General features: G+C 46.3%; 1 protein-coding gene across 2 annotated transcripts in view; it reads right to left on the bottom strand.

Moving 5' to 3' along the window:
- pnoc (prepronociceptin) overlaps nucleotides 1-9,937 on the bottom strand; it is a 52,986-nt gene extending 43,049 nt beyond the window's left edge. The window contains exon 1 of one of the 2 annotated variants that reach the window (XM_031901483.1): nucleotides 9,884-9,937. The gene's annotated coding sequence lies outside the window, so the exon portion shown is untranslated. 2 annotated transcript variants of the gene reach the window in all.
- Between the last annotated feature and the right edge of the window lie 11,675 nt (nucleotides 9,938-21,612).

Below are 21,612 nucleotides of genomic sequence, written 5' to 3'. Positions count from 1 at the left end.
TTCCTATAGCTGTTTGTTTAACATGGTACTGGGGGCCATATCCCGTTACCAGTAGCCATATTGATTACTGACCTGTGTGTGCTTCCCCTAGTTACCATTTTAACTTTAACTGTTGTTTTGCAGAACAATAAAATAAAAAAAAACCCTGGCTTGTAGGTCCAGCTCTTCTCATAGGTTAACAGGTTTGAGAATCCCCATTAATCGCTTTCAATTTCCTAAATTCTTATCTCTGGAAACATTCTGTAACGTCTGTTCCTAAATGCTAATTTGATTAAGATGCCGAGATAATCCCCTGTGGCAGCTCAGACGGCTTCAGTTAATCGAATGGGATCTTATTCAGAGTAGAGGATAGAGGTTAAAGAAATATTTGCAAGGATGTCGGATATCCAGAGAAGTCATATGGGATACGTAATGCCTGAGAGCTTGTGAGAGGTATAACTTGTTGTGTATCTTGATGTGTATATGCAATAGTGTATATAGTTCCCTTACTGCTCACTGTGTTGGGTGCCCTGTTGTGTATGTGACTAATAAAGTTATTGCCAGAGTACATATCTGGGGCAGGAAGAGGAAGGGGAGTGGCCATTCTGGCAGTAGGGCAGTAGGGTAAGCAACTCTTAAGCTAGCCATACATGCACCAATATAATCATACGAAACTATAAAAACCATACAAAATCTTCAGACCGTGTTTGGGCTCTGAATTATCATCCCGACCATGGTTAGAGAATTTCGGTTGGATATGGGTAAAATCTGTGCAGTATTGTGTATCTGCCGATACCCTTGGGGCCCTACAATGGGAGTCACTTTGGTACCATTGGTGCCTGTAACTATTTCATGCTCAGAACATCCTCCCATTGGTTATATTTAGGGCTTTATCCTACAATTTCAGGCTGAATGTGAGTTTTAGATCGTTGCATGTAAATGTATGATCCATATCTGAACTTGTATGGCTGGCCTTAGGGGGAGAATAGGGACGGAAACGGATTCGGGACCATAGCATCAATCTAAGCTGGGGGATAGGTCACGACGATGTGGAGAGGACTGTGGGTGTTCACTAAATAAAGAGGAATTCTGGTTAAAGGAACAGTAACACCGAAAAATGTATTTATTTTAAAGAAATTAAACTATAATGTACTGCTGCCCTGCACTGGTAAAAGTTTTGTGTTTGCTTCAGAAACATTACTTGAGTTTATAAACCCTGGTGTGTAGCCATGGGGGCAGCCATTCAAAAGAAGAAAAGGCACAGGTTATAGAGCAGCTAACAGATAAACCCTGTAGAATACAATGGTGTCTTATGTTATCTGCTATGTAACCTGTGCCTTTTTTCCAGCTTGAATGGCTGCCCCCGGGGCTACACAGCAGCTTATTTATATAAACTATAGTAGGGTTTCTGTAGCAAACACCCCAGCTGTACCAGTGCAGGAATGGCTGCCCCCGGGGCTACACAGCGGGGTATTTATATAAACTATAGTAGGGTTTCTGTAGCAAACACCCCAGCTGTACCAGTGCAGGAATGGCTGCCCCCGGGGCTACACAGCGGGGTATTTATATAAACTATAGTAGGGTTTCTGTAGCAAACACCCCAGCTGTACCAGTGCAGGAATGGCTGCCCCCGGGGCTACACAGCGGGGTATTTATATAAACTATAGTAGGGTTTCTGTAGCAAACACCCCAGCTGTACCAGTGCAGGAATGGCTGCCCCCAGGGCTACACAGCAGGGTATTTATATAAACTATAGTAGGGTTTCTGTAGCAAACACCCCAGCTGTACCAGTGCAGGAATGGCTGCCCCCGGGGCTACACAGCGGGGTATTTATATAAACTATAGTAGGGTTTCTGTAGCAAACACCCCAGCTGTACCAGTGCAGGAATGGCTGCCCCCGGGGCTACACAGCGGGGTATTTATATAAACTATAGTAGGGTTTCTGTAGCAAACACCCCAGCTGTACCAGTGCAGGAATGGCTGCCCCCGGGGCTACACAGCGGGGTATTTATATAAACTATAGTAGGGTTTCTGTAGCAAACACCCCAGCTGTACCAGTGCAGGAACGGCTGCCCCCGGGGCTACACAGCAGGGTATTTATATAAACTATAGTAGGGTTTCTGTAGCAAACACCCCAGCTGTACCAGTGCAGGAATGGCTGCCCCCAGGGCTACACAGCAGCTTATTTATATAAACTATAGTAGTGTTCCTGAAGCAAATACCCCAGTTTTACCAGTGCAGGAATGGCTGCCCCCGGGGCTACACAGCAGCTTATTTATATAAACTATAGTAGTGTTCCTGAAGCAAATACCCCAGTTTTACCATTGCAGGGCCACAGTACGTTACGTTTCCAATACTTTAAAACACTTTCATTTTTTGGTGTTACTGTTCCTTTAAAATCCAAGTCTTTCAAATATTCTTACTGAACATTAGTACATATATATATTAGGGATGCACCGAGCCCAGTTTTTTGGGTTCGGCCGAACCCCTGAACCCACCCTGATGGATTGGGCCGAATCTGAATCAGTGCCACAGGCAGAACAAACTGCACAGACTGCCCAGGCCAATACCATAGGTGCTGACTTGCCACAGTGCAGTTTCACAGGGTGGGACTAGCAGCTTTAGGCACCGCCCCCTTCCTTTCCCTGTAGGTGCGTGTAACAGCTACCCCCCTGACCCTCAGCTCTGTTGGCAGATTATGTTAGTGCCGCCATTGGGATGGGTGAAATTGTAATATAGGAACCTGAGGGTCACACCCTAAAGCTGCCCCCCTCGGCTGCCTATAGGGTAAATACGGCTCTGTTCATAGCAACCCATAAGTAAATCATTTTGATCAGATTACCACAAGTTAGAAGACTGTAAGCAAAGATCCCAATGGCAGTTTATGGGTGAGGGTACAATTGCCCTGCTTGGTCCTCATTACAGCGGCCCCCCAGTACCAGGTAGTGGGGGCTCCTGTATATAGATTATGGCACAGACACCAAACCTGCCCCTGCTAATTTCCTAATATGTTATAACTTGCCAGCGTCAGACCGACTGAATGTCCATACAAATCTCCGTATACATTAGCCCTTTTAGGGGGAGGAAATTCATATGGTTCTAAATGCCCGAGTAACAAAGCTGCACAATGATTGTATGTGACTGTGTAACTAAATGTGCATTTCTGACTTAAAAGAGGGTGCCCATTGGGTTGGACCAGATCCCAGGTCTCAGGTGGTGTAAAATAAAGGTGTAACATTTGGGTGCCGATTTAAATTGGTGCGAAATTGCCTATTGCAACCAATCAAAACCTCTAAATCCGCACCCACGTGTTCCATGTTGCTATGTTTCCAGTATATCTGGTTATAATGGGATTATCTGTATCAGCATGACAAACAGCAGCACTAGAGCACATAAGTGAGCACTTTATGATATTATATATATAGACAGCATGGAATATTCACTCATTACTACCTACAGCTGCAACCCAAGATAGTGTTATCTATAGTATGGTTACCTACGTGATACGTTATATAATCCGTTTATTTGTAAATAAAATCCTTGCCACACGTAATATACCCTCTTTATAGATAGTATTTGTGTTCCATTACTTCCCCTTAAATGAACTTGCTATGGGGGATGTACTGGGCATAGAACACAGCTGCTGTACATACAGACTATATAAATGTAGAAGCTCTTCCACCTTTCCTACCCCAGGGAAATACTTATCCTGGCAGGTAGGTTCCTCCTTCACCAACATCCCAGGGCAAATGGGTCTGTTTCTTGCACTAGTTTTCCTGAAAGCTCTAGTAAATAGCTTCCTTACAGTTACTCTTCAGGTTTAATCAACATTAGATTAGCCTAGGCCCATTGGCTGTTGGACACATGGCATATTCTGTGCCAGACCCACTAGTGCCATACTGACATGCTCAATGCTTGGGCTACTTAAACCTATGCCAGACGGAGAGATCAGTAGGTGCTACACAGAGGGGACTAGAAATAGGTCCTATTGGTTTGCTAAATGGCAAGTAGTAGTTTCTGCACAGGTACAAGTAACAGCTAGCTATTGATTACAAAAGCATGCAATAAACCAGAATAAACATGACCAGAACGTCTAAACCTTCTATACTGCACCTTATGTGCATTGCCAGCTGGGATATAGCTGCACAGGTCAGTGCTGCAGACTGGCGAGGCCAATGATAGGCTGTAAATAAGCTCACTGTAGAACCCATTGGAATCTTCCCTTCCCTTCAGCAGTGAAATACTAGTGGTTTATGTTCATGGTCAAGGCCTTCTCCTACTCAGAGCAACCTATCAAAAGAAGAGCCCCAATCACTGGCTCAAGTTATGTGTGGCCCAGGCTTTACCATAGGACTCCCTGGGCTGTATAGCCAAACATGTTAGGTACATGCCAGTAGGGGTGTAGTCACCTCCCATGTTATAGATAAGCCTAAATGGAATATCAGGAAGGGTAATCAGGAGATCAAACTATCTGAGAAAGAGGTGTATTGGATTTACCATCTTAAGTCTGTGGAACAGTATGGTGGCCTTAATAGGGAATGGAAAGTCTCTTGTTATTGCTAATTGCCATTTTGGACCTGTGGACTATTTAAGTTATATAAACTAAATCTATTTCTTGTATGTGTACGTGGTTGGAAAGTGTGTTACAATCTACCTGTGCATATATATAAGAACGGATTATGGGAGCCATAAGTATGTTAGGTAGATATAAGGAATATTATGAAGTATGTTCACTTAATTACTAGGTAATACAAGAACATAAAATAAATATACAAAATGAAAAATATATTATATATACATGTAAATTTAATTTGCAGTGGATTATGGCTTTTTCTGTCTTGATCATGTGTGATGGTTCGTGTTGTTTTTAATATTTTTATTTATCTTCAAATCTATTATTGCATGTATGGGGTTAACACTTGATGTGGGTGTGGCCAGGGGTGTGTATTTAAATGTTTGGTGATTGGGGGGCACTGTAGCAGCTTCTGATGAAGTGGCGAGAAGCCATGAAACGCGTAAAGCTGGAAGTCTAGGTTTCTGTGATGCTTTTGAATGACTTTTTAATCAATTTGGAATCCCAGTGCTCCGTCCATATTTTTGTTTGGACTCTCTGGGCTGTACTATTAGATGGCCCTATCATGTACAGCAAGCTGCATTGTAGCTACTATATCATTAGCTAGCCTGTCTGTGGGGTTCCGGCCATGCAGTACTGCCCGAACACTCTATAAACAGAAGTGCCGATAACATTCAGTGCAGGGAGAGACCCGGAGCGCACAATGTCTATAGAAATCCCAGCCTGATGCTTATTAATATAGGCAGAAACATCATTGGCCTCCCATACGTGGACTCTTACCTTAGTGCTGGGGATTTATAGGTTATCCCCTTTTCTGGGTACTTTCCCATGATACTGACCCAGTAAATTGGGTCATTTACTAACTGTAGGGTGCAAGAAATGGGTGCAAGTCACCCTGTGGGTATGTTGTAGGTAGCGCTACCTGTGTTTGGCACACTGCATCCAGTGGGGGCAGCAGGAGGGTGCTGTGCTTTGGAACACCTTCTAGGGTGCCGGGGAGCCCTGTATTTCCATCTGCCCATGGCAGGCATTAAGTAGGGTGCTGGGGTGCCCTGTATTTCCATCTGCCCATGGCGGGCATTACATAAGGTGCCGGGGAGCCCTGTATTTCCTTCTGCCCATGGCAGGCATTAAGTAAGGTGCTGGGGAGCCCTGTATTTCCATCTGCCCATGGCGGGCATTAAGTAAGGTGCCGGGGAGCCCTGTATTTCCATCTGCCCATGGCGGGCATTAAGTAAGGTGCCGGGGAGCCCTGTATTTCCATCTGCCCATGGCGGGCATTAAGTAAGGTGCCGGGGAGCCCTGTATTTCCATCTGCCCATGGCGGGCATTAAGTAAGGTGCCGGGGAGCCCTGTATTTCCATCTGTACATGATGGGAATTAAGTAAGGTGCTGGGGTGCCCTGTATTTCCATCTGCCCATGGCGGGCATTAAGTAGGGTGCTGGGGTGCCCTGTATTTCCATCTGCCCATGGTGGGCAATTAGTAGGGTGCTGGGGTGCCCTGTATTTCCATCTGCCCATGGCGGGCATTAAGTAAGGTGCTGGGGTGCCCTGTATTTCCATCTGCCCATGGCGGGCATTAAGTAGGCTGCTGGGGTGCCCTGTATTTCCATCTGCCCATGGCGGGCATTAAGTATGGTGCTGGGGTGCCCCGTATTTCCATCTGCCCATGGCGGGCATTAAGTAAGGTGCCGGGGTGCCCTGTATTTCCATCTGCCCATGGTGGGCATTAAGTAAGGTGCCGGGGAGCCCTGTATTTCCATCTGTCCATGATGGGCATTAAGTATGGAGCCGCTATCTGCCTAACAACACTACACGGCGCTATCTGGCACTGTAATGGCCACTGACACAGGGAGAAGTGTTTTGTGCCCCTTAATTCTCCAGCACTAGCGCCCAGTGTAATTATAAATGATCCCTTGTGTCTGTTAATGATAAAATGGTAAAAAGAACCAAAAAGGGCATGGTTTCTCAATCACCAATAGAGCTAAAGGTGCCTGGTATGATATTATTGTTATGAATGTGTATTTATAAAGTACCAACATTTCCCACACACCGTACAATAATTAGGTGTATACATTATATACAGGTGACATATAAAAAACAATAACTAATACAAGAAGTAATAAGGGCTCTGTCCAAAAGAGCTTACAGTCTGAAAATATGTCCACCAGCAACAGAACGCTAGTTCTCTCTAAATGCCAGCTGCCATTCCCGGCTCACTGACAGTCAAACAGTTACATAGTAGCTGAGTTGTAAGAAAGACACATGTTCCGTTACTTTGTGCCCAAGCAAATCCTAATTCTCATTTAGACTCCCAAAGGGCAATGAGACCAGAGCTGGGGGACACTACTGGCATTAATATCAGTATCCCTGTACGTTACTGTGTATTTGCTAATACCCACCGTGTCTGTATATGAACCCCCTTTTTTTGGGAGCAGCAAGGCTCTGGCTGTGGGTGCTGCTCCCACTGTGTGGCTTCTGGGACAGTGACCATCTGATAAAGCGCTGTAATTAGTGACCATTGGGCAGAAGGTGTAACACAGACGGATGGATCACTGGATCTGGGACTTTACCCAAAGCCTGATTGGCTGGCAGCCTATGTTGTATCTTCCCTGTAAATGTCAGGGGGTCTTAGTTCCAACTGCAGCAGCTTCTGTGACTCCCATACACTTATATATCCTAGATTTACCCCCAAATTCACTGCAGTCTCCTTTGTGGCAGGGTGGTCCATACTTACTGCTTCTTGCCTGGTTATTCTGTATAGTGGGGGATACTGGCATCATAGTCATAAAGTCTCCCCTCTTGCTCCCCATTGGCACATTGCCCTTCTCTGTAGCCAAAACTGCAACTGCAACACCCAATCAAATTGTATGAATAATAATCTCTGTGTTGGGAGGAATCACCAAAGCATTTGTATCAAAGCTGAACACCCACAATGGGAAAAGCTGTTCTCTAATTGCCACATTATGTTCTTAATGAAGCAGTAGTGGGAGGGGGTCAGTGACGGGTACATACATCAAACATGCAAATACAGACTGAGGGGGGTAAAAGGGGCAATAGCGCATCATTTCTTATTATATTATACTCAGATAAGGAGCAGCTTAGCACAAAGCCCTCGGTAGATCTGCTAATTAGCCCTCTGAATAACAAGCACCCCTGTCGTCGGCAGTTAGTAGCCAGCAAGCCCCCCCATGGCACACAGCAGCCCCCCCATGGCACACTGTGGCCTCCCCATGGCACACAGCAGCCCCCCCATGGCACACAGCGGCCACCCCATGGCACACAGCGGCCACCCCATGGCACACAGCGGCCCCCCTATGGCACACAGCGGCCATCCCATGGCACACAGCAGCCCCCCCATGGCACACAGCAGCCCCCCCATGGCACACAGTGGCCACCCCATGGCACACAGCAGCCCCCCATGGCACACAGCAGCCCCCCCATGGCACACAGCAGCCCCCCTATGGCACACAGCGGCCATCCCATGGCACACAGCAGCCCCCCCATGGCACACAGCACCCCCCCCCATGGCACACAGCGGCCCCCCAGTGGCTGCCAGCCTATGCTGTGCCATGTGTAGCGCTGAGCAAGTTAATTTGCAAAGTGCTGGGAGTATTGATTGCGTCCCTGTAAGAAACACGCTGCCCCTTCCCTCCTTACAGGGCTCTTAAAAAAAAAAAATCCAATTTCCCAAAAGCTTTTTCATTAAGTAACGAGAAGGAATTTCATTTGGAAAAAAAAAAAAAAATCAGAAAAGCCATTAGGAAAGAGTGTGAATGAGGGAAGGCTGGGATGGATCCGATAATGATCAGTAATTTGCTCTGCTGGGTGCAAGCTGCTATATGGAAACAGCTCGGCAGCCCTGTGGGGAGGATATGGCACATTGCCCCGTGCCCCCCGGCGCTGTACCCCCCCACACAGGGCAAATAGAACTTCAGCGTGCAACTTAGTGTCTGACGCAAAGACACACTGACAATCCATCAGCGACATATGGGGTCATAATATCTAGTAATGTTCCCTGTATAAAGCCATTCAGCCCCTCTTTATCTGCAAACATCATCTGTGCTACTAAGCAACCCAAGGCAACACTAACCCGCACTAACACTGCTCCCAGTCATTCCTGCAGCCAAAAGCACATGGAGGGCAGACTTCATCCCCCTGCAAAGTGATGGGAGCCCCCCAGCCACACAGGGATCCCAGGTAGCAGGCAGCTTCCTACCTTAGGGTGTTTGCAGTAGTCGGACCTCTCCTGATATGTGAGTGTCTCACTGTAGCGTGGGGAATATTTATACCCAGAGACACCCCCACCTCACTCACTCCCATAGAATGCTTGAATGTTTCCACCCCCTCATGGTTCCTGAATGACAGACCAATACCATTCCCCTCGTCTTTTGGAGGAAGGAAAAAAAAAAAAACTACGTCAGATTGAGATCCCTTTACTGGAAGTCTACAAAGTGGCCAGCTATCCTAATTTCCAGTGCCCCCCCCCCCCCCCCCGTGCCTGTGCTGTCAATGGGAGACAGCTATAAGTAATGTGGCAGCTATCTCCCATTCAGTTGGACCCCAGGCAATTAATTAGCTTCAGTGCGGGTCCCAGGGGGTAGTACGTCCATTCTACATGCACCAGTACCCAAACACTATGAAGGAGAAGTGTGGCTCTTGGGGTGATCATATGTAGAACCCTCATCTTTCCACCCAGGACTAGCTCCCACCTAACTGGTGTAGAGCGCTGGCTATATTTTGACACATTAGACCCTCAGCCTCCACTGGGCTCGCCTATAAATATGTGGAGAAAGGGAAAGGTGTTGCACAACTGTACCTCACAGCTGCACAAACAGGATTTCTAGATGCCGAAAGTTCCCGAACTAATAACAAATGTTTATTTAGCACCCAAAATACAGTCCTCATATAGAACCACTGATAGAGCTCCTCCCTGAGGAGAAACTTGGGATGATCCAACTTAACATTTGCGATGCCCTTTGATGGACCTGGATCACCTTGATCCACCATGATCCCTACACTAACAGGCAGTATCACCTGGGAGAGACACCTCCAATCTACCCTCCTGTGTTGGAGCTCAGAGCTGCTCCTTCCAGCTCCCCTGCCTGCCTTACTCCCCTAGACTGGTACTATGAGCAGAGCTCACCTACTGCTACTTACAGTACCTACTCACTATGGGCTCACCTACCTTACGGCCCTGCTTTCTGAGGCCTTGGTCCCAGGATCCCCGCCTGCTGCAGTCACTCCCTTCCGAAGTGGAAGTCCAAAGAGAAGCAGCAACCTGTTCCCACTTACTATATCAAACTCCACAGGAAGTTTTCACCACCCACCTGGGCCAATAATGAACAGATCCTGCCCAAGTATCCAGGTTACAGGTACCAGGACTTCATCTGTATGGAGATAGGAAAATGAAAGAAATCTCAGAATTGTAATCAAAAGCTATAAAAACTGAAAATACACATCCCAGTAGGTTCTATTACAGTTATTTGTGCCCTGGGTACCCCTGGAACTATAGCGGGGTGACTGTTACCCCAATGTTTCTATATATCTGTAACCTTGTTATGGGCTAAGGGGGCCCAGCCTGAAGGCCAGTTAGGGGGGGATTTGGGGTGAGTGCTTATTTGTGCCCTGGGTACCCCTGGAACTATAGCAGGGTGACTGTTACCCCAATGTTTCTATATATCTGTAACCTTGTTATGGGCTAAGGGGGCCCAGCCTGAAGGCCAGTTAGGGGGGGATTTGGGGTGAGTGCTTATTTGTGCCCTGGGTACCCCTGGAACTATAGCAGGGTGACTGTTACCCCAATGTTTCTATATATCTGTAACCTTGTTATGGGCTAAGGGGGCCCAGCCTGAAGGCCAGTTAGGGGGGGGTTTGGGGTGAGTGCTTATTTGTGCCCTGGGTACCCCTGGAACTATAGCAGGGTGACTGTTACCCCAATGTTTCTATATATCTGTAACCTTGTTATGGGCTAAGGGGGCCCAGCCTGAAGGCCAGTTAGGGGGGGATTTGGGGTGAGTGCTTATTTGTGCCCTGGGTACCCCTGGAACTATAGCAGGGTGACTGTTACCCCAATGTTTCTATATATCTGTAACCTTGTTATGGGCTAAGGGGGCCCAGCCTGAAGGCCAGTTAGGGGGGGATTTGGGGTGAGTGCTTATTTGTACCCTGGGTACCCCTGGAACTATAGCAGGGTGACTGTTACCCCAATGTTTCTATATATCTGTAACCTTGTTATGGGCTAAGGGGGCCCAGCCTGAAGGCCAGTTAGGGGGGGATTTGGGGTGAGTGCTTATTTGTGCCCTGGGTACCCCTGGAACTATAGCAGGGTGACTGTTACCCCAATGTTTCTATATATCTGTAACCTTGTTACGGGCTAAGGGGGCCCAGCCTGAAGGCCAGTTAGGGAGGGGTTTGGGGTGAGTGCTTATTTGTGCCCTGGGTACCCCTGGAACTATAGCAGGGTGACTGTTACCCCAATGTTTTATATATCTGTAACTTTGTTATGGGCTAAGGGGGCCCAGCCTGAAGGCCAGTTAGGGGGGGATTTGGGGTGAGTGCTTATTTGTGCCCTGGGTACCCCTGGAACTATAGCAGGGTGACTGTTACCCCAATGTTTCTATATATCTGTAACCTTGTTATGGGCTAAGGGGGCCCAGCCTGAAGGCCAGTTAGGGGGGGATTTGGGGTGAGTGCTTATTTGTACCCTGGGTACCCCTGGAACTATAGCAGGGTGACTGTTACCCCAATGTTTCTATATATCTGTAACCTTGTTATGGGCTAAGGGGGCCCAGCCTGAAGGCCAGTTAGGGGGGGATTTGGGGTGAGTGCTTATTTGTACCCTGGGTACCCCTGGAACTATAGCAGGGTGACTGTTACCCCAATGTTTTATATATCTGTAACCTTGTTATGGGCTAAGGGGGCCCAGCCTGAAGGCCAGTTAGGGGGGGATTTGGGGTGAGTGCTTATTTGTGCCCTGGGTACCCCTGGAACTATAGCAGGGTGACTGTTACCCCAATGTTTCTATATATCTGTAACCTTGTTATGGGCTAAGGGGGCCCAGCCTGAAGGCCAGTTAGGGGGGGATTTGGGGTGAGTGCTTATTTGTGCCCTGGGTACCCCTGGAACTATAGCGGGGTGACTGTTACCCCAATGTTTCAATATATCTGTAACCTTGTTATGGGCTAAGGGGGCCCAGCCTGAAGGCCAGTTAGGGGGGGATTTGGGGTGAGTGCTTATTTGTGCCCTGGGTACCCCTGGAACTATAGCGGGGTGACTGTTACCCCAATGTTTCTATATATCTGTAACCTTGTTATGGGCTAAGGGGGCCCAGCCTGAAGGCCAGTTAGGGGGGATTTGGGGTGAGTGCTTATTTGTGCCCTGGGTACCCCTGGAACTATAGCAGGGTGACTGTTACCCCAATGTTTCTATATATCTGTAACCTTGTTATGGGCTAAGGGGGCCCAGCCTGAAGGCCAGTTAGGGGGGGATTTGGGGTGAGTGCTTATTTGTGCCCTGGGTACCCCTGGAACTATAGCGGGGTGACTGTGACTGGGGTGCTGCTTTATATCTTACAATAGAGAAAACCAACAAATATCTAAAAATATTTTTATACCTTGATGTTTTCATTGTACAACCTTAATATACAGCTCACGTGCAAAAATGAGCAAAAATATTGATATAAATATATTGGTCTGATAAATATTACAGCGCTCACCAATGTTTTGGTCTCTGATTCACTGATTACACTAATGATACATCAGTATCAAATAGGAAAAGATGAAAATGAGTCATTCTGCATTTGTATTTAGTGCTCTTTAAAAAGGAATGGTGGAGTTTTGGTAATTATCGGGATAACAAGCAATTGATGTCAATTGGCAAGCATCTCCAGTGTAAATGGAAGAAATGTTTTCCTCAAGGAGAAAGTCTTGTTTTTCTAGCTTTTCTGTTTTTTTGAAGATTTGCTGATTTTCCTCTATATTAATAGTATGACATTGAAGTCCTGCTTTATGGCAGCAGTTTGGGGGAAAACTCTTTCCTGTTTTGGCACCATAATGCACAGATCCAGGTTCTTTAGAACTGGTTTGCTAAGAAATAGAAGGAATTCATTGGCCTGTAAAGAGCCCTGAACCCCTGTGGGATGAACTGGAACCCCCGGCTGTGAGCCTGATCCCCAACATCACTGCCCAACCTCACTAATGCTCTTGTGGCTGAATGGGAGAATATTCACTAACCTCTTACTAGCAATAAAATACCAGTCCTGACTTGCTTTAGATTTAGGATTGAACTAGGGCCCATTTATCAAATGTCACAATATCTCCATATATCTTGACTAGAAAAAAAAACAGTGCTGAGATTTTTTCTGAAATCTGGAGATTATCAATTTTCTTTATTTTTTTCAAGTAGTATTTTCTTGTCTAAGTTCAGATAGAGAACCATTTTATCCAAAGGGCACACTGGCTTTTATAGAAGTATTCTGTTGGTGTACTTGAGTTTGAGTTGGGTGAATAAATCCATCTGATAAAAGACTACGGAGATGTTGTAATTCGAGAAGAATGTTCTTGGGCGTGTATTGTAAATAACCACAGTCCAATCTTTTTTATGTTGTCTTTGGAACACAGTGACATGATGGATGACAAAAGCCTTTGGGGGGCAATATCTGGCTTACAGACCTTCACTGGGACACCCCTGGTTATTAGATATTTAACTAAATATGACGTACAGACTAGACTGCCAGACATTTGCCTTGCTGACCATAACAAAAGTTTCTTTTGCAGAATGATGCCATTTGGATTACTTTAGATTCAGCGTCAACCTGGGTTCACTGGACTTAAAAATATATATATATATATGGGAAAAGGCTGAAGTCCCAATGAGAGCCACTTGGTTGCATTCTGCCTAAAACCAAGATACGTGACAATACAGAGGCTTTAATACAGGGGCCGTTCATAGTAACATTGATACTGAAGTAACAAGACACACATACTCAAACTGAAAAGAGAAAGCCAAATCCAGTGTATCAAGAACTCACCATTTTGCCTTAAAGAGGAAAAAGCCCTGGGTATAAAAACGAATAGAACCCCACAAGAATACTACGTAAGCATGATATAAAATCACTTCTTAAACATGTACAAATGAACTCTTTGAGGAATGCATTCCATAGCTCAACTGCCTCCATTGTTTAAACCTAAGGGCAAAGACACATGGAGCTACTTAGTAGCAGCTACTTGTCACGGCTACTAATTGCCAGAAAATCCCCTGCCATAGACAATACTGAGAATTGCCTCTGCTAAACACACGTAGGGACAATTATCAGTAAATGATCAGCATTGTCTGTTTTAGTAGCTGTGACAAGTAGCTGCTACTAGTAGCTCTGTGTGTCTTCACCCTAAAGCCTTTGAGCAGCTCAAGATGAAACATTCTTTTCACTGCCCCCATGTGTCCCCCTTAGTGGAACTGGCAATAAGCAGTGATATCTGGCAGCCCAGCTCAGGTTTGGGCACTTGGGGCAATAGTTATTCTTGCTCGCTGCCTTGATACAAGATACATCAGTTAAACAAATATAATTAGAACCCTCCGAGCCCTCGTCTTCATTATGCGTGCTTTTAATTTCCTTGCGTTCTATTAATTACCTGTCGTTTATTTTCAGCTCCTGATAAGGTGAAATGATGTTTGCACATGTGTCATCCAGAGAAGTCTAAATGGTAAGGTTAATTCCTGCTCTACTATATAAATAGTTCTACTGTATAAATAGTAATAGAGGTGATTGAGATACACTCGCAACATCTCTGGAGGGGAAGGAATAAAACACAAACTTGAGAGATTATCATCAGCAATTTGCAGTAGGGAAGGGTGGGAGGCAATTAACTGAATGCTACTGATAATTGGCTGAATGTTTCAGCAAATATGAATTAGGCAATCTACTGTGTATAATCAGAAAATGCCACAAATAAGCTTGCCAGAGTGAACAAAAATGGAAAAGGGGCTTTAATGGCATTTGGGAAAGCCACCAGGAAATCCCAGTAGGATAGTACAAAATGGCCGAAACTGAAAGGACACTGAAAGCACTCAATAGTAAGAAATCCAAGTCCGGCTTGGGACTCCTCCAGTTACATGGGAGTAGGAGAAACAATAGGTTAGCTGAAAGCAGTTCTAATGTGTAGCGCTGGCTCCTTCTGAAAGCTCAGACTCAGGCACACTTTACTGCTGCGCTGCAAGTTGGAGTGATATCGCCCCCCCCTCACCCCCAGCAGCCGATCAGCAGAACAATGGGAAGGGAGCAAGATAGCAGCTCCCAGTAGGTATCAGAATAGCACTCAATAGTAAGAAATCCAAGTCCGGCTTGGGACTCCTCCAGTTACATGGGAGTAGGAGAAACAATAGGTTAGGTGAAAGCAGTTCTTATGTGTAGGGCTGGCTGAAAGTTCAGACTCAGTCACACTTTACTGCTGCGCTGCAAGTTGGAGTGATACCCCCCCCCCTCACCCCCAGCAGCCGATCAGCAGAACAATGGGAAGGGAGCAAGATAGCAGCTCCCAGTAGGTATCAGAATAGCACTCAATAGTAAGAAATCCAAGTCCGGCTTGGGACTCCTCCAGTTACATGGGAGTAGGAGAAACAATAGGTTAGCTGAAAGCAGTTCTTATGTGTAGGGCTGGCTGAAAGTTCAGACTCAGTCACACTTTACTGCTGCGCTGCAAGTTGGAGTGATATCCCCCCCCCTCACCCCCAGCAGCCGATCAGCAGAACAATGGGAAGGGAGCAAGATAGCAGCTCCCAGTAGGTATCAGAATAGCACTCAATAGTAAGAAATCCAAGTCCGGCTTGGGACTCCTCCAGTTACATGGGAGTAGGAGAAACAATAGGTTAGCTGAAAGCAGTTCTTATGTGTAGGGCTGGCTGAAAGTTCAGACTCAGTCACACTTTACTGCTGCGCTGCAAGTTGGAGTGATATCCCCCCCCCTCACCCCCAGCAGCCGATCAGCAGAACAATGGGAAGGGAGCAAGATAGCAGCTCCCAGTAGGTATCAGAATAGCACTCAATAGTAAGAAATCCAAGTCCGGCTTGGGACTCCTCCAGTTACATGGGAGTAGGAGATGTCTAAAGGGTCATTTCCATGGACACAACTGACCTAAAGCATTGACACCTGCTCTGAAATTGGCATGATTTGTGCCAGGTAGGTGCCAGTTTATGCACCCGTGTCTGCAGTTGGGCTGGAAACCTATACAAATGTTGCTGGGAAAAAACATGACAATTTGTGCGAAAAATTGCACTTTGCATACACCACTGCACTTGTAAATGAGCTCTCATAGACTGTAAATCCGTCCCGTTAGCCATTAGACTGTGCGTCTTATCTTACTAAAAACACTTCTTGCTTCTTCCTGCTGATTAGTATCATAGAGCCGTGCCGGCAGCGTAATCACTGTGCTTATTGACCTGCTTTCCCCAAGAATTACATTTTGACAGTCACACATTCTGGCCTCGTTTCAGACATCCCGCGGTGTGTTCATCAGACCTGAGCATACAATATGGCTTATCTCTCATGTCACAAGAAAAAACCGACACAGCTGGGAATCTTATTTACTGGGCGAATAGGAGTGAGGAATGACCATAGGCAAAACATGAAGGAACCTGGAACTGCGAGCTGCCGAGTGAGTTTGGAGAGAGAACAGAGGAAGGGCACAGCCATGACTGAAGCTGAGACATGAGTATTGGCTGCCAATTTCATACTACATGTTGGGTCAACGTTGATATAAGTGGCTATGGAAGGCTAATTACAGGGTAATATACAGGGTAGTAGCAGGGTGTGGCAGTGAGGTGGAAACAGGACTATGGACAACATCTGTGAAGGAAAAACATGGATCCATTTTTTCTTCTGGAACACAGACAGGAAGGCAAACATCATCTAAGGGCCACTGGGGCTACCAAACCAAGCTGTTGGATGTCAAACTAATTGCCTCCGGCATTGTGGCATTGCATCAATCGCATCAGAACTTCTCACTATTACTGACAATAGCAGTTAGTGCTGGGCGGTATGACCAAAAATTTATATCACGGTATTTTTCAAAATTATATCGGTATCACGGTATTTGACGGTATTTTTTTTTTCCCCATGCATGATTAGGTGACCACCCCAAACACCCGCCACCCGCACCCCCCCCCGCCACCCCAAACACCCCCCCATCCGCACGCAACCCCCCCACCCCCCCATCCGCACGCACCCCCCCCACCCCAAACACCCCCCATCCGCACGCACCCCCCCACCCCAAACACCCCCCCATCCGCACGCCCCCCCCACCCCAAACACCCCCCCATCCGCACACCCCCCCCCCCACCCCAAACACCCCCCCATCCGCACACACCCCCCCCACCCCACCCCAAACACCCCCCCATCCCCTTCACATAAATATAACCCCCCACCCCATCCCACCCCCCCCCAAACACAACCCCATCCCCTTCACATAAGTATAACCCACCCCCACCCCAAACACCCCCCCATCCCCTTCACATAAATATAACCCCCCCCCCCCACATAAAATATAATTACTGGCCAGGCACCCCCCCCCCAGACAGCTCACATTGGTATCCGACTCTGAATGCGTCCTAGCGATGGCGCTTTTGTAGAGTGTGCGCGCTGACGTCACGTGCGCGCTGACGTCACGTGCGCGCTGACGTCACGCGCGCACCCGGAAGTATTCAGCACACCGGTGTGTAGAAAATTCATATCGGTTTAAAAAAAAAAACCGGTGATCGGTTTTTACCGGTATACCGCCCAGCACTAATAGCAGTTACTGCGCCCTATTTTCATACCATTGTTTTTCAGTTTGTGGAATTCATGACTTGTGTTCTACCAGGTTAGGATCTGCTTCCGTCATTATGCTTCCAAATACCAAAGAAATGTCTAGAAAAGTGGCCATCGGTGAATGATAATCTAAGGCTTCCAGCTGTGATGCAAAAAGCCTTAAGGTCCCCATACATGGGCCGATTCTAGCTGCCGATATGGGTCCCTTAGACAGATTCGGCAGCTAATCGGCCCGTGTATGGGCACTATGGGCCGGCCCGACCAATATCTGGCCTGAAATCGACCAGATCTCGATCGGGCAGGTTAGAAAATCTAGTCGGATCGGGGACCGCATTGGTTGATGTGGTCCCCAGACAGACTTTGCCTATACCCGTCATTATAATTCGATCCTTTGGCCCCAATCGAATCAAATTCAGCCTGGATTCTCACGATATCGCCCACCCCATAGGATCTTAAGGTGCATGGGCACCTTTACTGCTTAAGGATGGGGCCTGTCCCACTGGGACCCCTAAGAGCAAATAGCTGGGTCTCTTGTGAAACTTTTGGCAGTTCGGCATCCAGAAGGGACATGTGGTTGGCAACACACAGCCCCCCCCAGGAATGCTTCTTCCTTGCTTGCAATATAAATCCAATTTGTGCCCATGAGATTAAAAAAAATGAGGCTGATGGAATTTTGGTTCCAGAAAAGCTGAAGACCCCTGGGCTCATTGTCCCTGACTATTCCTTGTTGTACACTGGATACTTTTCCAGCCCCAGGTAACACAACAGCTGGGATAATAAAGCGCTGCCCTTCTGCATGATTTACTTTGTACAGCCTAATAGTTCCAGAGAAGCCAAAAGCAATTTGCCTATCTACAGAATCAGGACAATATACCCTAATGAATCTGTATCAGGTACAGGAGGAAAACACTGATGGACTGTAAAAAACATTAAAACAGAAACCAAATATATAAATCACCGCATAGGCAGGGTGCTAAATGCTATACGCAGGCAGAGGGTGACCTTTTTGTATGGAAACGCTAAATAGTAAGTAATACAACGTAAATGACACGACGGGGCAACATCACAGACTGGCACCATTGCATATCAGGGCCAACAAATCATAGCTCTGTATACATTCAGTGATAAGACGTCAGTTATCATTCAGCACAGGTAATTGCCTAAAATAGCAGCTAATATGTATCATAACAGGGATGAGCAAAATCAAATACAGACGCACATCCCTCCAGTCAACGACCCATAACTGGAATAATAAGTGCAATCTGCCTACACAGGTAAAGGGCAAAAACTGGAAGAGTCTGAGTGGTACTTGGAACACAATCTACAAATGCAATATTTGTCATCAGACATCAGCATTGAGGAGATGGATCTACAGCACATGGTCTTCTCTTCCAGCATCCGGGCCACAGTCTCCTTAGCCTTTATCCCTAAAAATACATTCAAACTGGGCATCTTACTCACTCATATGATATGTGACTTTTATCAGACGCATGTAATCTTTAAGACAGCTTAGTGTAAGGCAGTGATTCCCAGACTGTGGGGATGTCCTCCCTTTGGGGCGAAAGATCCAGCCCAAGGCCAGATAGGGAAAGGTTTAGTTACACTGTCTATCTGCTTTGCTTGCTAGCCCAGCTTGGGTAAAAACTGGTGTTAAAACATATTCACTGCCCTAAAAAATATTGGAAACATGGCTGAATGGCTGATAACAGCAATCTATTCCTATATCTCTAATTTGCTGACAATGTGTTAAGGTCCCCACACACCATAAGATCTGCTCGTTTGGCGATGTCGCCAAGCGAATGGATCTTCTCCCGATATCCCCACTTACGGGTGGGCGATATCGGGATAATCCAGGGTAATTCGATCGTTTGGCCCTGGGGCTCGATGATGTGGTCCTCGATCCGACTAGATTTTCTAACGTGCCCGATCGAGGTCTGGCTGATGTGAGGGCAGATATCGGTCAGGCAGGCCCGTCAGGAGTGCCCATACACGGGCCGATAAGCTGCTGAATCGGTCCAGGGGGCCCATATCGGCAGCTACTATCGGCCCATGTATGGGGACCTTTAGACCTTAAAGCAAGGAATGAAAGGAGCCCCATATGTGCCTAAAGCGTAAGCATATATGCCCAAACTGTAACATTGTACCCTGGTTTCCATGGGCACCCTCGGCACTGAATTCTCCTTTCATTTGTGTTAGAATGCTTTGTTTTAATATTAGAAAGAATGACGTTTGGGGTCAGAACCTTCCTACCGTAAGGGCTACAAATTTATATATTCATATTATCGTTAGAATTTCCCAATAGACCATTAAGATTCTACTTTTGAAGGACACTTTTAATATTCACGTCTACGTTGGGTTTTAATAGGTGGCCTGAAGGCAAGTACGGATTCTATCACAAGGATGGAACTTGTCACCAGTTTGGAAAAAAAAGTGATGGGAAGGAGAAATATACTGATCTAGTTTTATGGGAGGCGGCACTTTAAAGGGCTGATTGGGTGTGGGGGCAAATAAATATTTATTAACTGTTAATCCTGAGCCAAAAACTAATGATAACAGTTATAAGGGACCTTTTCTCCTGCTTTTCAGATCTTGAGGTCTGAGCAATCCCAGTTGAAGATATTGCCCCACAGGGTCGGACTGGGACACCGGGAAAAATTCCGGTGGGCCCGTCTCTAGTGGGCCCCGGCGGCCCAGACCCGACCCTTTGCGGAGGGGGGCCCCTGTGGGCAGGGCGGAGCGGCACGGGCACCTGCAGGGCCACTGGTCCGGGAGACCCGGTGGGCCCTTCACCCCCCAGTCCGCCCCTATTGTCTCAACTGATACAGCACTTATATAGGCAGGGTCGGACTGGGCTGGTGGGACCCCGGGAGAAAACCCTGAGCTTTATCTAATCAGACCCCCCCCAAAATCTGTTCATAAGGAGGGTTTGCATGTTTCTGCAGGTCCCTAATACTATATGATTTACTACACTGATGCAGTATATTTTATTATCTAGCAGCTCCAGAGAATGACTAGTTTTGGTTATGGCAGCAGTACATTATATTGTAATTACTTTTCTACACTTTTTTGGTGTTACTGTTCCTTTAAGTCGGATTAAGCTCAGACCTGTTTGTAGCCGCTGATATCCAGGGCTCATGTTAGAGAGAGCTGTACGTGTCGCTTGTAGTTGGCTTAATTTAGCCTTTATTGATTTCTTTAGGGCAATTATACCCCCACGGGAAACAACAGAGCCCTTTTCTTCTCAGCTACAAATAGCAGCTACTAATCTGTGTGTGACACGAGCTTTAGAGTAATTCATAATCAATCTGAACGCTTCTGACAGCCTCGCATCATTTATTCTGTCATTCACGGTTTTACTTCTCAAAATTACTTTTGTTTCAGCTCGAACAATTTTCCTTTCCGAAGACATCAGCGCACATCAAGAACATTCTCAGATGTTCCCAACACTTGTCAGGCAGGTTCCACTTGCCCATACGCTGCCGCGCCGCTTGTGTTTCACTTGTTTGCACAGAACTGACGAATAAATCATTCAATGGTTACATGGAAAGGGCAGTAAAGCTGGGGGGGCTGCGTCTGATTCCCGGCGGCCATCTCTTTGTGGCTTTGGGAAGTCAATCCATTTCTGTACATCTCTGGCACCAAAATTAGTTTGTAAGCTCTGTGGGTCAGGGCCATTCAGTGCCTCAACAAGCCCTGGAATGTTTGATCTTACATAAGAGTGGTACCTGTCATTGAGATTCACTTGTTCACTCCTTCTTTCCTGTATATAAGCAAAGGAATGCTACCCCATACACCCTAACCAATGATATATACAATTAAATGCAGAAACCCGTTATCCAGAAAGCCCCGAATTATGTAAAGGCCATCTCCTATAGACTCTATTATCAGCATATAATTCAGATTTTTAACAATGAATTTTCTCAATGAATTTTTCTCTGTAATAATAAAACAGTACCTGTACTTGATCCCAACTAAGATATAATTACCCCTTATTGGGGGCAGAACAGCCCTATTGGGTTTATTTAATGGTTAAATGATTCCCTTTTCTCTGTAATAATAAAACAGTACCTGTACTTGATCCCAACTAAGATATAATTACCCCTTATTGGGGGCAGAACAGCCCTATTGGGTTTATTTAATGGTTAAATGATTCCCTTTTCTCTGTAATAATAAAACAGTACCTGTACTTGATCCCAACTAAGATATAATTACCCCTTATTGGGGGCAGAACAGCCCTATTGGGTTTATTTCATGGT

This window comes from Xenopus tropicalis, chromosome 5 (genome assembly GCF_000004195.4).
Source record: "Xenopus tropicalis strain Nigerian chromosome 5, UCB_Xtro_10.0, whole genome shotgun sequence".
Taxonomy (NCBI): domain Eukaryota; kingdom Metazoa; phylum Chordata; class Amphibia; order Anura; family Pipidae; genus Xenopus; species Xenopus tropicalis.
Note: the sequence above shows the minus strand (reverse complement) of the source record. Positions and strands in the feature narration are given on the sequence as shown.